The following is an 18,503-nucleotide window of genomic DNA, read 5'->3' as shown; positions in this document are numbered from 1 at the left end:
GTTCAGTTCAAATCTCTTGCTCAAAATAAAGATTTTCTTCTTTTCCAGTTGACATTGATTTCTGCCTTCTTTGAACTCCAAGAAGCACTTCGAGTCTAAACCGCCCAATCTAGCACTTTTTCTAATTTTGCATTGTAAATTAACTGCTTTATATAAGGCAGTCATTTCTCACAGCCTGAAACAGTGAACTTCTCTTGCTCCTGCTTTCCTTTTTCAAGTTGTCTAGCACCAGACTGGGCACGTGGAAGGTATGTCAAATATACTTGTCCGGGTATTTATTTAGCTAACATTTTAGCACTTAGAATTTGCATAGCACTTTGAAAAGGTTTTTGAAAATCATGCTATCTCATAGGATGTTCCGTACAATCCTGTTCTTAATCCAGTAAAGGATCTGAGGTAAAATGTTGCCCATGTTTGCCATCTCCCTGCCCACCCCAAACCCACAACTTCTCTCTTCCTCCCTCCCTCTCTCTCTCTTTCTCTGTTTGCATGATATGACATCTGGGGTGATGTTAACATCTAGAACACGGCTATAGAATGCAATGTCCTGATGGGCAGATCTGCCCTGCATTTTGAAGTTGAGCACTAGGGAAAACATTGAAACAATCTTTTCGCTATGCAAAGTGTGCTTTGGTTTGCATAATGCATTGTGCTTCAGGTGCCAAGTTCCAAGCACAAGGAGAATTAATGGAATAGCATCGGTAAAGGGCTTTAGACTCCTCAGAGGAAGCTCCCCAGCCTCGTTACAGGGTAATATTATTCCAGTTATAGAGTTTAGTTAAAAACAACAAAAATAACGTTTCTCGTGTTTATTGCTAATTTCTCCAGGCTTGGCAAAGAAGGCTGTGCTCCACACTCACAGGCTCTATCACTCTTGCAGATCACAGAATTGCACTTCAGAATGTCCACACAAAGGCAATGAATGGCACATTGTTGCTCCCTAAATATTTTGTGAATATAATTCTTGTCACTCTGCACTTTATTTCCTGTGACTTTGTATCTCCTACTGAACAGCCGTTGTCTTGAGGGCAAGGAACTTTGTTGTCTTTTTCACTGCTTTATTCCTAGGATCTAGCACATCGTAACAGTGTCGTAAATAATAAATGGATGAATAAAGGAGTGAATACACATGTGCCCAGCACAAATTAGAGCTGAAAGAGTGAAGGTATCCAGAGTGACCAACTAACTTCTACCTTCTCCTGGGAAGATTCTATGAGCCTATTAGAGGATTCCAGAACGTTAATGGAGATCTTTCACCTTCTGCTCTAATGATTAATCTACAGTCACCACAATGCACACATTTCAGAGACCTTGCCTTGGCCTGTAAAGCTTCTGTAATTTGGCTTCTGACTATTTCTTTGATTTTATTTACTGCCACTCTCCTCCCCTCCCAGGCTTACTTTGCTCCTTGCATTTCTCACATATCCCAGCACTCTTCTCCACCTCAGGACATTTGCACTTGCTCTCTGCCCTCTCTCTTGAATGCTTTTCTGAAGGTGCTCCCTCTCTTCCTTGAGTCACTTCCACAGAAACACCCTGCAGAGATCACCCCTGCCTAAAACACCATTCCTCTTCATTCTACTTCACAAAGGTAATTTATTATTCCCCACAGCACTTATCACCACTGATCTTTATTATATATTTGGTTATTTATTTTTAATGCACTAATTCTGTCATTCATCACTAGAAGGCTTGCCCCCTAAGAAGTATTTTGGGGTTTTCCTTCCTGCTTCTCTATAACATCACTTGCATGTAGTAGGCATCTAATACACAGCTGCTGAATGCATGGATGGATAAATAAATAAATGAATGAATGTTAGCATGCACTGGGGATATAACACTGGACCAGGAGTCAAAAGAACTTCTGTTTTTAAGTCATTGTTTTGCCATTTCTAATCTGGGTTTTAGTCCACGTTATTTCATTCTCTGGATCCCAAGCCCATTGTCATTTGGAAATACGGCTAATCCTACATACCATACCTAGTTTACAAGATTGTTTTGACCCCAAAAGAACTGTTGCTAATACAAGTGAAATTTATAAAGCACCTATTATTTGCCTAGCATTCTGTTTAGTGTTTTGCATGAAAGCTCTTATTCAATCTCTTAAAAAATTCTATTATCTGTTAAGCTTTACATTTTTGTTTTAGTAAAATAAGGATAACTTTTTTTTCATGTTACAAAAGAACATAAATAGAAGAAAGATGTAAAAGTACTTTGCAAATGGTAAAGCCCTTATAAGTAATAGGTATTCTCATCAACTAACTCTTTCCCCAAGTCGAGCATTCATAGTGAAGATCCTTGGACTTTGGCCTTTATTTTGGTGCCTTCATTCATACTGTGTATAGATGCAACACAGAACACATATGGCTGGCACGAGCATTGTGTGCCGGTAAACGTTTAACAACCAGATCTTAGGGGAGGGGAGGTAAAGTGGTTTCCTGTTTGTAATGTTTCCCTAATTCCATGTTGCAAATACCCCTAACAGGCTGATTTCATGCTACCAACTTGAAGTCACTGGACTTGGAATTGGATGTGGTAGCTCACAGTCATTATTCTTGAGCTGAGAAGATGGCCCCAGTGCATCACTGCCAAGCAGTCTTCTAAAGGGTATATTTTTCTCCAGTCTTAGCTCTTCAAACTGCAGCCCAGGTGCTCTTGTTATCACAATTTTGCTCAAAACCCTTGCTAGCCTGCCGCTCCCTCTGTTCCCCTAGTAAAAGGGGTCAAACTCTTTAATATGTCTTATCTTGTAAGGCTTTACATGAGTTCACCTTTAACTCCTTTTTAGCTTTGACTCTTACTTCCAGAAATAGTACTCTGTGCTCCCACCACTCTTCTTGAAGGCCCAACAGAGCAGGGACTATGTCTGTTGTGCTCAGCCTTTTATTCCCAGTTCTGAACACAAGACTTGACACTGGTTGGATAAGTCTATGCATTTAGGATGCTATATTATAAATATAGAAATCATTGGCCTGCTTGTACTAGGTAACTGTGCATTTGCCCAGTATGTGCAAACATTACCAACTTTAGGGGATTTAACTTGGCAGAAAGTATTATTGAAGTTGCTTTACGTATGGTGCATTATTACTCAATCACATTTCCCCTGGTGAAAAGCTGGCAGGCTGCTCCTCTGTGACAGATGTGCTTGTTTTGGTTGAGTCACCACCACAAGGCATATTATCAGTTTCACTAATGTTTGCTCTTTTACACCCTAGCAGGTAGTGTGATTCATCCTGTCCATATAAGTCAGGAGAATGACACACACATAAATCTGCATTGTGAGATGGTGTGCACACAAAATTTCATCCATGAGGATAAACATGAAAGACATGACTATCACATGTATAGATAATAAATGCACTAATAAACAAAAATAAAATTAGTTTGTGTATTCATGGGCACACAGCCAATTTTGTTCTTGATTATTTGATTTCACAGAATCACAGATCCAAAGAATTGGAACAAACCTTTTATTAGTGGTTGCTCAATACTAGTGTTCCAATATGCACTATGCTTGTTGCGTCTGAATCATCTGGGGACAGTTTTTAAGTACAGATTCCTGGGTTCAGAATCTAGATATTCCTTCTCAGGAAGCTGGGGTGGAGCCTGGCAATCTGTGATTTTGAAAGCTCCACAGTCTCCACAGTTGATTCTGATGGGCAGCCAGTGTTCAGAGCCCTTGTTTACACAATAAATACCTAATCCAGGCAAAGAAATATTGTTTCCATTTCACAGGCCAGCTCCAATCAGTTCATGTATTTGATAACCCTAATGTAGTCCAACTACATAACTACAATCCCCTTTACAATGTCCCTATATGGGGCTTTCACAGTGTTTCCAGGAGCACTTCCATCTTTCCAAGTTTCTTTCTTATTTGAACCAAAACTGCCTTCCTGAGATTCAGTGCAGATCAAACTATTTTTCCTCAGGAGAACCAGGGAAAACATGTCTGCACCTTGTGCTCGTGATGGCCCTTCAGCTATCTTAAGGCTGTGATAATGCTTTCCCTTCCCATGTTTTCTCTACTGCGGGATAAATGGTCCCATTCTTTTTATGACAAGTCATTGACCCCTTCCCAATGGTGGTCATTTTCCTCTACACATGCTTCAGTTTTGTGACATTCCTCTAAAAGTGTTCTGCCTAGCACTAAACATCATTCTCCAACTCTGTTCTAAGCATCTTAAAAAAGATTAAGATTACCAATACTCTGAATTAACTAATCAGTTAATTAGTGATTTTGATTACTGAAAAAATTTTGGTAGGTATATTGTACTGATGACTCCAATTCAGCTTACATTTGACAAAACTCATTTTTCCCCTAAGATTTGTTGTCAACCTTGTTTTTCTTCTGTATTTAATTATTGTAGAATCAAAACAACATCCTACCTATTTCCTATTTTTTTCTCTTTAAATTTCATTTTGTTACTGTAGGTCCTTCCACATAGCTCGAGAATATTCAGTATATGGGTAAAGCATACAGAATGTGAAGTTAAGCAAATCTGAGTTTGAATCTTGACTTTTAAGTAGTCATTTTTAAACAGTTGTACAACCAGGCAAAGCTCTTAGAAATATTTAGTTTTTTTTTTGTTTCTTTCATTTGTCCCTACAATGCGAAGAAAAAAATCTGTCCTCTAGGAGTGTTGGGATATAATATCCCTGAAGTGCTTAACACAGAGTCTGGGATGCTGGAAGGATTCAAGAAGTGGTGATATTTACTATTTGCTTTTCTTGTCATCCAATTCATTTGATGATTCTCATAGATTCTTATTGCATGTAAAATCAAGAAAAGATCTTCATTTTACACTTCTCTTCTTTCAACAGTACAACTAAAATTTATTAAAAAAATTAAATATTTATTAATTGCCTACTTTGTGCTAGATACAATGCCAGACACAGCATCTGCCAAGGCAGTGAATGCGATAGATACCATTCATACAACATGGGACTCACAATTCAGTGGGTAAGAATGCAATTAAATAAGTAATTATAATGGAGTGTGCTAAGGGCTGAGACAAAAGACACAGGGTTTTATGAGAGACATGTGTATCTCCATCCAAATTATTTGTTAAAATAAAACACGTATTAGAGTAGGGCAGACTATTCCTCCTCTCTCTGCCCTGTGTATTTCCCTAAGTCTCAGAAGTCCTAGGAGGTTGAATCCCACCACCGTGTTTGAAAGATCAGTATAAAAATGCATTGAGTAGGAAATACTTATGGACTTCACGAATTGCAAGCATCATGAAGACAGGACATCCTCTTTGTTGTATCTGTAATGCCAAGTACAGTGACTGACATGTAAAGGTGCTCAATAGACATTTGTTGAGGGAAGGAATGTATCCAGCCATTTGTTTTGAGCTCATGCAAATAGGCAGTCACAGACCTACAGGTTGTTCTCAAAGAACTGCATTGGATAAGAAAGAAAAGGGATTCACTGTCAGCCTTATTCCCCTTGCCTGACCCATTCAGTTCTACTTAGATATCCACTTGCCCCTTGTGGATAATAATGAATGAGTGAACAGCTGAGATGTAAGAGTTTAAATTTTATAATTTGGAGCAGTCTCCACTCTGAATTTTTAAAGTGAAATGGGCAAAACTTGTGTGTGTGTGTGTGTATGCACGTGCATGTGCACATCTGTGTGTGTTTAATCAGAATCTCTATCTGGGCAGTGCTGACAGATGCCCTCCACAGGTCTCTAGTGGCCATCCTACCTTTCCCTTAAATGAAGCCATAACAAACAGGAAGCACAGAGCAAATGCTGTGCTGCCAACCAAGTGGCATGAAGTGCAATGAAAGTAGTTTCCTCCATTACAATCTGATTCTTCATCTGTCTGGGGTAGTCCTTTATATTTCCCCATCACTGAACTTTCTTTTCTGGCTCTGATGAAGAGGTGAGAAGATTAAATTCCTGGGCATATACTGAGAACACTGCCTAGCTTGTTTTCCCCATGAGTCCACACCCAGACCACTCCAGAGACTGAAAGGACAATAAGGGCCTCAGGAGTGATGCCCTTTGAATGTACTGAAAGTTTACCTATGAATATTTAATTATTAAAAAAATTGATGATTAATTAATCAATGAGCATTGGCCTCATGGGACAATGAGGGCAGGTTTTCAGGATATGGCTCCTGCTCCTATGATTTCTGAACATTTCAGGCATGGCTTAGTCCTGTCATATCTAGCAGCAGGGACCATCAGGCAAAGGGTCTGGCCTGGTGTTGGACTCAGCTAATGTGGAAGGCAGTGAGTGAGGGAATAAATGTGTTTGCATGGGGCAGCAGGAAGTCAGTAATTTCTGTTAACACAGTATCTAGGGAGGCAAATATAACAAAAGTTCTAAATGATTGGCACTCTAGGTTGACTTCAGCAGATTCCATGTGCTGACAGAGCACAAAGAAGGGGTGTCTAATAGAAGAAAACCCATATAACCGGGAAGGCAACTAGCTAAGCAGTTTCAGGAACATAAATTAGCAGATTTCAGAACCCATGGAGACTTCTAGTTTGGGGCACAGGAAGTGGAGAAGCTGATAAGGGTCAGGCAGAGTGCTAATTCAAGAAAGATGAATGAGACTTTGAAGTAGATTTTCTTTGTGCAAATATTTGTGCCATTGGCTTGTATTTTTAACTTAAAAAATTTAATGCTACTTATATACATCAGGCAAGTACTTCTAACTCTTGATATGAATCAATATTTTTAATATACTCCACAAATGTAATATGTAAAGCACATTTGGGTACAATGGTGTTAATTTGCAAGGCATAGTTTTTCATTATTCTTCGTTTTGCTGTTCTTAATTTGGGGTAAGACTTTGCTTTTCCATTTAGAGCTTCAAGATCCTCAGTGGAACTAAGAGGGTGTCTTGCTAGTTTTATAGCTGGAAAGACCCATGAAATTTCCATGGAAGGTGTCTCAAGAGGTTTTCCCAATGAGAAAGAGGAGAGCAATTGCAATAAGACTCCTGGCCCTTCACTTCCACTTAAAGTAGGATTGTTGAACTTTTATGTGCTTACTGTGTTAGTCTCTGTATAAAATCTCATCACAGATTTTTTTTTGCTACTTTTGGAAGTTTGGAAACCAATGAACTAGAAAATTTAATGATCACTTCCTACTCTGTTTAAGGTCACCACTTTTATAAAAGTAGAAATCAGGGTGCAGTCATCAACATGGTGACATCAGATATCCCCTGGAAAATTCTCCCTTCAGAATCAACTTAAAGGTCAAATCTCACATGCTTGGAACTCTGGAGGACAATGAAACCTGGAGAAAGACTCCAAAAATTCTTAATCAAAGAAAAAGGAAAATAATCTCTAAGATCAGGTAGGAGATTCCCATCCCAGACCCACCAGTCTGGAGCTCTCCACCTCACTCAGCCCTAGGCAGCCTGGGAATGGCATAGAGGCAGCACAACCCAGGTCCCTCCTGCTGTGGATGCAGAATATATAGCTACTCACAGCAGTGAGTTAGATGCCAGTGCATCTCCAGGCACAAGGACCCAAATATACAGAGACTCAGTGCAGAACACAAGTTGCTGTGGAGTACCACAAACTAAAGGGTCCCCAGGGGATAAAAGTGAGGAGAGGAGAGGAGAGAGAGGCTGTGGCAGAACTGTTGGCAAGAGGTGCACACAATCAATCCAGCCTCTGTTACTGTGCCATCTAAATGCAAAACAGACTGCCCTGGATTGAGCCCCTTTCTGGATTGACCCTATCTGGGTTCCTGGTGCAGGATGCCCTAACTGGGAAGAACCAGGGACAGAAAAGCATCCCAGAAAAAGAAAGGCAAAACTGAATGGCTGTAAGACTGGATGGGTCCCAGAACTGAAAAGTGTAAGGTTAAGGGGGCACTAAGTGAGGGAGAGAATTTAAACAAATATATGAACTTGGGAGAGAATTCTGAATAAAAAGCAAAGAGAATAGATCAAAATTCCCAGAGAGGGAAGACAGGAAAGGAAGCAATATTTTTAAAAGTCCATTATTAAAAATTGTACTGCATATCCAGGGCAAGAAACAGATGAAGAAGAACTGAGAAAATCTCAACAGTTAAGCATAGGTTACTCAGAAGAAGCCTAAAACAAAGCCAATCAACAATAAAATCCTAGACAAAAGGGAGAAACTGACCTTCAGAGTTCACACATTAAAACAATCAGATGCTCAGACATCAGCAAAAAAATTTAGAAGCCATACTAAGAAACAGAAAGATATGGCTCAGTCAAGGGAACAAATTAAAGCTTCAGGAGGGACACAGAATTTGGAAAAACTAATCAAAGAAGTTCAAACAAATTTCCTGAATGATTCAAGGAAAGGAAGGAAAATATGTATATAAAGCTTAAGGATAGAAGGAAGACAATGTGTGAGCATAAAGAAGAATTTGAAAGTATCCAAAGAAATGTAACAGAAATTATGGGAATGGAATGCACAATAATGGGGATTAAAAATACACTAGAGACATAAAACACCAGATTTGAACAGGTAGAAGAAAGAATCAATGAATTAGAAGACATGACAATCGAAATTATAAAGTCAGAAGACCAGATAGAGAAAAGACTGCAAAAAAATTAGCAGTGTGTATTAGTCAGGGTTCTCTAGGGAAACAGAACCAACAGGAGTTATCTGTAAATATGAGATTTTATAAAAGTGTCTCATGAAAATGTGGGGATGCATGAGTCCAAATTCTGTAGGGCTGGCCGCAAGCTGGCAACTCTGATGAACTCCCCAGAAGAGGTTGGCTGGATAAAAATGAAATTAAATGTTTTCTTTTCTTCTTCCTTAAAAGTCTTCAATTGATTGAATTAAATCCAACTAATTGGATTCTCTCATTGCAGAAGACACTCCCTTAGTTGATTGTAGATGTAATCAGCCACAGATGAAATCAATTCACTGAAGACTTAATAAACCAGCCTCTGGTTTATTAACCAGCCACAAAATTCCTTGCAGTAACAGTTGGTCCAGTGTTTGCTTGACCAGACAACTGTACACCATCACCTGGCCAAGTTGACACATGAACTTAACTATCACACAGTGTCTCAGGGATTTAAGTGATAGCATAAAGTATACAAACATATGCATCATGAATGTCCCAGAAGGAAAAGAGAAGGAAAATGGGGCATAAAGTATATTTGAGGCAATAATGACTGAAAATTTACCAATTCTTATGAAAGACATATACATGTCCAAGGAGCTCAATATGTGCCAAACAGAATAAATCCCAATAGACTTACTCTGAGACACATACTAATCAGAATGTCAAAAGCCAAAGATAAAGACAGACTTCTGAAACCAGCAAGGCAAAAGCAATTCATCATATGCAAGGGATCCTTAATAAGACTAAGGCCCGATTTCTCATCAGAAACCATGGAGGCAAAAAGGCAGTGGTATAATATATTTAAGGTACAAAGAGAAAAACTGATGACCAAAAAATTCTTTATCCAGAAAAATTGCCCTTCAAAAGTGAGGGAGAGTTTAAAATATTCACAGATAAACAGAAACTGAGTCAGTCAGCAAAAGATCTGGCTTACAAGAATTACTAAAGGGAGTACTACAGGTTGAAAGGAAAAGAGTGGCTTGGAGTAATGTGAAGAAATGAAGCTCTTCCATAAAGGTAACTAAAAGGGTAAATGCAAAACTCAATAGTACCGTATCCTCAGTATACAACTCTACTCTTTAATTCCTATAAGAGTCAGATTATAATTGAACAGGAAAATCTATGTATCCTGATAATGGACATGCAAAATATAAAGAGGTGATGTGGGAAAAAAACAATATACAGGGGGTAAATGGAGTGATATTGGAGCAGAGAATGGGAATGCTATTGAAACTAAGTTGGTATCTTTTCAAATTTGTAGGTTATAGATGTAGATTGCATAATACAAACCCCAGGGTAACCACAAATAAAGCATTTTAAAAATATACAGAAAAAATTGAGAAAGGGATCGGTCAAATACTTCACAAAAGGTCAACTATATGGAAAAGGAGGTTGCAATAAAGGACAAGAGAGAGAAAACATAGATATAACATATAAAACCCAAAGGTCAGATTAGCTGAAGTGAGTAGTGTCTTTACAGTAATAACACTGAATGTTAAATGGATTAAATTCCCCAATCAAAGGACACAGATTGACAGAATGGATGAAAAAGCACGATCCAACTATATGTTGTTTACAAGACCTTAGACATAAAGAAACAAATAGGCTGAAAGTGAAAGGATAGTAAAAGATATTCCATGCAAATAGTATGCAAAGAAGACAGGGTAGCTATACTAATATCAAACAAAATAGACTTTGAGTCAAACACTATTACAAGAGAAAAAGAAGGGCACTATATAATAGTAAAAGAACCATTCCACCATGAAGAAATAACAATCATAAATATTTATGCATCTAGCCATGGTGCCTCAAAATATATGAGGCAAATGCTGGCAAAACTGAAGGGAGAAATAGACACCTTTACAGTAATAGTTGGAGATTGCAATATATTATTCTCATCAACTGATAGAACACCTAGGCATAAGACCAATATGGAAACAGAGAACTTGAATAATGTGATAAATGAACTAGATCAAACACACATACATGGAACATTGCATCCCTAAACAAAAGGGTTTACATTCTTCTCAAGTGCACATGGATTGTTCTCCAAGGTAAAGCACATACTGGGTCACAAAACAAGTTTTGAGAAATTTGAAAAGTTTGAAATTATACAAAGCAATTTCTCTAACCATAATGGAATGAAACTGGAAATCAATAACAGGTAGGGAACCAGAAAACCCACAAATATATGGAAGTCAAATAACACATTCTTAAACAATCAGTGGGTCAAAAAAGAAATTACAAGGAAAACCAGTAAGTACCTTGAGATAAATGAAAATGAGCGCACAACATATCCAAACTTATGGGATGCAGTAAAGGCAGTGCTAAGAGGGAAATTTATAGCCTTAAGCACTTACATTTAAAAAGAAAGAGCTAAAATCAAAGACCTAACTGGACACACAGGGGAATTAGAAAAAGAGCAGCAAACTAACCCCAAAGCAAGCAGTAGGAAAGGAATAACAAATATTAGAGCAGGAATAAATGAAATAGAGAATAAAAATAGAGCAATAACCAAAAGTTGGTTCTTTGAAAAGATCAATAAAATTTTAAAACCTTTAGCTAGATTGGTAAAGAAAAAAAGAGAGAAGAGTGAATAAAATCAGAAGTGAGAGGGAGCAACATTACTATAGTTCCCAGAGAAACAAAAAGGATCATAGGAGGATATTATGAACAACTGTTTGCCAATGAATTAGATAAAATAGATGAAATGAACACATCCCTACAAACTTAGAAACAACCTACACTGACTATAGAAGAAATAGAAGATCTCAACAGACCAATTATCAGGAAAGAGATAGAATCAGTCATTAGAAAACTCCCAACAAAGAAAAGCACAGTTAAAGATGTCTTCACAGGTGAATTCTACCAAACATTTCAAGAATGATTAATACCAATTCTGCTCAAACTCTTCCAAAAAATTGAACAGGAGGGAACACTACTTAACTCAATCTACGAGGCCAACATCACTCTAATACTAAAACCAGATAGAGACTTCACAAGAAAAGAAAATTGCAGACCAATTACTCTTATGAATATAGATGAAAAAATCCTCAACAGAATATTTGCAAATTGAATCCAACAGCACATTAAAAAATTTATACACTATGATCAAGTGAGTTTTATCCCAGGTATGCTATGGTGGCTCAACATAAGAAATCAATTAATGCAGTATACATGAACAATACAAAGTGGAAAAAAAACACATGATCATCTCAATTGATGCAGAAAAGCCGTTTGATAAAATCAAGCATCCTTTCTTGATAAAAACAATTAGAAAAATACGAATAGAAGGAAATTTCCTCAATATGAAAAAGGGCATGTATGAAAAACCCACAACTAACATCATACTCAATGCTGAAAATTGAAAACTTTCTCTCTACGACATGGAACAAGACAAGGATGCTGTCACCACTGTTACTCAACATTGAGCTGGAATTTCTAGCCAGAGCAGTTAAGCATAGAAAAGGCATCCAAATTGGAAAGGAAGTAGTAAAACTTTCAGTTTGCAAATGACCTGATCCTATATATAGAAAGTCCCAAAAATCTACAACAAAGCTACTAGAACTAATAAATGAATTATGCAAAGTGGTAAGGTTTTAGGTCAACACATAAAATTATGTAGTGTTTCTATACACTGTGTTCCAGTTTGCTTGAGCTACTGTTATGCAAAATACCAGAATGGATTGGCTTTTATAAAGGGGATTTAATAGGTTACACATTTACAGTTCTAAGGCCATAAAAGTGTCCATACTGAAGCATCACGTTCACTGAACAATAGCCGAAGATGTCTGCAACACCTCTGTCAGCTGGGAAGACACATGGCTGGCATCTGCTGGTCCTTTGCTCCTGGGTTGTGTTTCAAAATGGCTTTCTCCAAAATATCTCTGGGCTTCTGTCTTCATTCTCTCTCTCAGAATCTGTGTGTTCTTGCTTCTTTATTCCAGGGCATTTCTCTCTAAGCATCTGGGGGTCCTCTCTTAGCTTCTCCAGAGCAAACTCTGGGCTTCATCTCCTAGCTTAGCTTCTCCAAACATCCTTTTGTTTGTATCTCCAAGCATTTCCAAGTGTCAGCATCTGTGTCAGCTCTTGAGCTCTCTTAAATAGTCCAGTGAACTAATAAAGACCCACCCTGAATGGATGGGGTTCACATCTCCATGGAAATAATTTAATCAAAGTTCTCACACACAGTTGGGTGAGTCACATCTCCATGGAAACACCCAATCAAAAGTTTCCACTCTAATCAAAAGACTAGTAAACTCACCTCCCCACGATTGCATTAAATAACATGACTTTTGTGGAGGACATAATAGATTCAAACCAGCACAACTAGTAATTAGTAATCAGCAGTCTGAGGAGGAAATAAATAAAAAATCCACTTACAATAGCAACTAAAAGAATCAGATAACTAGAAATAAATTTAACCAAGATATAAAGAACTTGTATGTGGAAAAGTACAAAATTTTGCTAAGAGAAATCAAAGAAGATCTAAATCAATGGACGGATATTCCATGCCCTTGGATTAGAAGACTAATATTGTTGAAATGTGAATTCTACCCCAAATTATTTACAGATTCAATGCAATTATGATCAAAATTCCAACAGCTTAATTTGCATAAATGGGAAAGTCAATTATCAAACTTATTTGGAAGTAGCTCCAAATAGCCAAAGACATCTTGAAAAAGAATGGAGTCGGGGGACTCAGACTTACTGCCTTTAAAGCTTATTACAAATCTACAGTAATCAAAGAAGCATGGTCCTGACATAAAGATACACACACACACACACACACACAGACACAGACACACACACCGATGGAATCAAATTGAGAGTTCAGAAATAGACCTATATATATATATATATATACCTATATATATATATATAAATCCAACTGATTTTATGACAAGGCTGCTGAATCTACTCACTTGGGATAGAATAGTCTCTTAAACAAATGGTGCTGTGAGACTGGATACCCATATGCAAAAGAATGAAGGAGGATCCCTATCTCACACCATATACAAAAATTAACTCAAAGTGGATTAAAGACCTCAATTTAAGAACCAAGAGTATAAAACTCCTAAAAGAAAATGTGGGGAGGCATCATCAGGGTCTTGTGGTAGGCAATGGTATGCAAATGGATAAAGAGCACATGAAAAGATGATCAACATCATTAGCTATTAGGGGAATGCAAATAAAAAGCACAATGAGATATCATTTCACACCCACTAGATGGCTACTATTAAAAGAAACAGAAAATTGCAAGTGATGGAGAGGATGTGGAGTAATAGGGACACTTATTCATTGCTGGTGGGAATGCAAAGTGGTGCAGCTGCTGTGAAAGACAATTTTTCAGTTCCTAAGAAAGCTAAGTATAGAATTACCATATGATTCAGGAATTCCTCTATTAGTTATACAAACAAAAAAATTGAAAGCAGGGACTTGAAGAGCTATTTGCACTCCAGTGTTCATAGTGGCATCATTCACAATTACCAAAGGATGAAAGCAACACAAGGGTCCATCAACTGATGAATGTATAAACAAAATGTGATATATACATACAATGGAATATTATTCAGCATTTAAAAGGAATGAAGTTCTGGTTCATGTGACAACATGGGTGAACTTTGAAAATATTATGTTGAGTGAAATAAACACAAAAGGACAAATATTACATGATCTCACTGATATGAAATAATTAGGATAAGCAAACTCACAGAGTTAGAATCTAGAAGTTGGTTACCAGGGGCTTGGTGGGGGGTAAGAAATGGGGAATTAATGCTTATTGTACAGAATTTCTATTTGGGTTGACTGTAAAGTCTTGGAAATGGATGGTGGTGATGGTAGCACAACATTGTGATTATAATTAACAGCACTGTATTATATAAGTGAATGTGGTTAAAAGGGGAAATTTTAGGTCATATATATGCTACTGGAATAAAAATTAAAAGATAAAAAAAACATAGGACTGTACCACAATGTGAACCCTATTGTAGTTAATAGTACTATTAATTATAGTTAATAGTACAATTATAAAAATGTTCCTTCATGAATTATAACAAATGTACCACACTAATGCAAGTTATTAATAATATGGCATTATATGGGGAAATGTGTACCCTGATGTAAACTGTGGACTATAGTTAGTAGTGCAATTATAATATTCTTTCATCAATTTTAACAAAGGTACTGCACTAATGCAAAGTGTTAATAATGGGGGTATAGGGGAATGCTATATTTTTTACATGATTTTTCTGTAAACCTACAATTTCTTTAATTAAAAAATTAAATTTAAAAAATGTAGAAATCAACACATTCAAGCTTGCTTAGAAACCTTTTAGATATCTTCAGGTCCTGTTAATGTGATAGGTGATCAGAAAGAGATTCAAGAAATAGATCCAGCTTTGACAGTTCTAGCATTTCTATATAGTAACAGCTAGCATTTATGTGGAACTTAGTCTACTCATATGTTGTTCAAAGCACCTAGCATATATTAGCTCATATAATGATCACAAGTCACATATAGTATTATTAATTGCTCCTATTTTACAAATAAGAGAAGAGAGGCAAAGAGATGTTAAAGATCTTGCTCAAGATCGTATGATTAATAAGAAACAGAGCTGTGATTTGAACCCCTGAAGGCTGCTTTCAGAGGCCATGCTTTTAGTCATTACATTATCTTGCCTTGAGTCTGTAATTCAGGAGCAGGAAATTTGTCCTATATCACTCGCAGAATCAATCCTCATTCACTTTTATCCCTACAATGCCCACCATTCATTTATTCATCCATTCCTTTGGCAATCATATGTTGAAGAGTCACCATGCACAGCAACACTACTTGCATTCCTTTCCTCACTTCTTGATAGTTATTTAAAGGAATTTCATAAAAATAATTTCATTTCAATGAAAGCCATTGTCTCTTACAATTATAATTTCCTAAGAGAGATGCAACGCATTAAGCTGTTTAAATTACTATGGACCCTTTCCTCTGTGGATTGACTTACTGACAAATGTGAATTAGCTTTTTTGAAAACCATTTATTTATTGAAACCCAAGGGTACTCTTCTTGTCTTTTACTCATGGCTATCACAGCCTCTCTACTGAGGAGAGTGGCCTTGGAGACCCCATAGGCTCAATGGAAAGACGTGATCCTTTCATTTTGTTGGGGAAAGCCTATTTTTTATTTGTAACCATGAACTGTATTTGGAGAGTGGACACCTCAAAATGCGATTACTCAAACAACCTTCTTTCTCAAAGTTAAATTGACAAAAGGGTAGTTTATGTCCTCAGAGAAATCAATTACGCCACCTTCTTCAGTAGGGGTGTCCTTCTGGCTTTCGTATTGGGTGCAATCTCATTTTATTATTATATTAAACCAATAAAAACATTCCAAGCATTCTCTTGGCAGGGAGCAATAAAAACAGGCAGCATCCTCTGTTAGATAAAATCTTTCATCATATACGGCCGAAATGCCATGTATTTTGCAATGGTAAACTGTATTTGTGCATTTTACACGTGTGATGTGAATCATTTTAAAAGCCATAATCACAACACAGCAGATGCTAATAAATTTTCAATCTGTTAAGCTTTGTTTTCTGGAGAATGAATTTGATTTGCCATACAAATGTTACATGGGTGATTGTGTTTAGCCACGGAGATTATGGGAGGTCTGTTATGTTTTTTACTATCTGATAATATTTGCAGAAATTCCACTTCCGAGGGCACCATGCTTTACTGTAATGGGTTCATTCACCTGTCTTAAGCCCTTTTAGGTTTCTCTCTCCAGCTTTGTGATATGTCTTAGGACCTTTTATCAACAATCTGAATTCTCTGGAGGACAGCAAACGATCAGTCTCTTAGGCCTAAACTATCTTTTCTTCTCTCCGTTGTTCCATTCCTAGCGTTGGACTTTTGGCTAATGTTTCCATTACGCCCTCTTTTAGTTCCTTAAATTCTGGTAGCCAATTGGCTAATCCCTCCTACCAATTTTTAGCTCTGATCTCTGGACTCTTGACCTTGGCTCACATTCTGCTAATATCCCCATAATTTGGCAAATCCCAAGACAGTCTTCTTTAAGCACTCCAAATACAGTCTGGGTTTGAAGGAGGGTAAGTAGAGAGAGTAGGATAGTACTGAAGAGCTACAACTGGAAATAGGTGTTTGGGGATACCTCTGGCTGTTTGATTCAGAAAGAGCAAGCCCAAGACAGAAACTAAAAGAAGGTCGTGGGTAAATGTAGAATGCAGGATCTAGATGCACAGCATGGTATGAGGGAAACCCAGAAATTACAAGTGAAAGCAATATGGAAACTGGAAGAGAAGCACATTAGCAAAAATCAGAAAGCTAGAAACATCATCAAGGTATCATCTCAAATTGGTCCAGACATTTTTTTCCTGGAGACTTATCATAGCAGTAATAAACTTGTATCTTCTCATCTTCATACATCATAATTTTCATGCTAAGAGGGTCTTAGCTGTACTAATCAACTTCTGACAGTAAATTCCTTCTAATGTGAAATACCTTTGAAAATGGAGGGCAGAAGAGATTCTTTTTTTAAGGAAAAAAATTTTCTAAGGGGCATTAACACATTTCCATTTGTGGATACTTAAAAAGTTTGAGAAAAGTATATATAAGCAAAAATCAAGCATCCAAAAAATCCATAACAACCTCCAATTTTTATCTATTTTTTTCCAAAATTCATGTATAAGCATATACATTTTAACAACTTGCAATTTATGTATTATAATAATATACCTAAGTGTACATATTCCAAGCGGCAAAGTACATTTTATAATTATAATTCTTCAACTCTGCATCACTTTATCACTTTTCATTAATATTCATCAGTTAATTAACAATTCTTCATTTAGGAGACATTTACACCAATTTTAAATGCCTTTTATTGTAAACAATGGCACAATGAACATCTTTCAGTAAATGCAGATATTAATTAATGGACTTTTTTCTTCAAATACAGTACCAAAATGTGTATTTCCAGAAGTCTATAGCAATGGTTTTGTAAATCTGGATTCATTGTACAGAATTGTTTCCCAAAAGGTTGTAAAATTATTTCAGCAAGCAAATTGCATTTGTACCAATTTCATGGCAACCTTTCCAGAATTAGTTTGCCATATAGGTATATAATTTTATTTAATAGATGAAACACAAGGCATCCCATACTAAAGTTGCAAAAAATAAGAGGTTTATAGCATAACCTAGTATTAGAGTTGGAATAGTTCTTAAAGATAATTTAGCCAAATTTAGTCTAATTTAGTTTAATTGTGTGTTGGAAATACAGAGATGGTTGTGTAGTTAATATATATTAATATAAATGTAATGAATATTTTGTTCATTGAGTGGTGTCTGAGAAAAGTGTCCCACTTATTTTGAGGAATTACTTATCTCCTACCTCAATGATAGGTTTCTGTTGTAAGCTGGTAATCCTTGTACCCCTCTGTCCTGGTCATACTGTAGACATGTGACCGAGGCTGACCCAATCACATAACTCAATTCTCTAGTCACAGGATTTGATCCAGATATGGCAGACCTACTACGGTTCAATCAGAATCATTCCCTTGGCTTTTTCCACTTCCATCTGTGGGCACTTCTCTTTTACTTCCCTGGTCATATGGCTTTAATTCTATACATCTAGAATGACAGGCTGTCTTGTAACCCAACCCATGGAAAAACAAAAGCAGTGAGAGAATGTATGAAAGTAAGCAGTTATCAGAGGGGAGAGAGAATGCTGCTAAAATTCAGACTTCTGAATCTAGTCATCCTTGAGGGAAGGTGTCTCCCTGTCCTTCCCCTAGTTTGATTACATGAGTGGATCTATCTCCGTTTTGTTTTGTGTTTGCCAGGTTAAATCCCATGCTTGTTGATAGACCCTCACTAATACAAATCACCATCTAGGATGCTATATCCAA

General features: G+C 37.0%; 1 pseudogene; it reads left to right on the top strand.

Annotated features, from left to right (window-relative positions):
- Positions 1–222: 222 nt before the first annotated feature.
- Positions 223–18,503, top strand: part of LOC119505689 — a 30,666-nt pseudogene continuing 12,385 nt past the window's right edge.

The sequence above is a fragment of the Choloepus didactylus genome, chromosome 10 (genome assembly GCF_015220235.1).
Source record: "Choloepus didactylus isolate mChoDid1 chromosome 10, mChoDid1.pri, whole genome shotgun sequence".
In the NCBI taxonomy this organism is placed as follows: Eukaryota; Metazoa; Chordata; class Mammalia; order Pilosa; family Megalonychidae; genus Choloepus; species Choloepus didactylus.
Note: the sequence above shows the minus strand (reverse complement) of the source record. Positions and strands in the feature narration are given on the sequence as shown.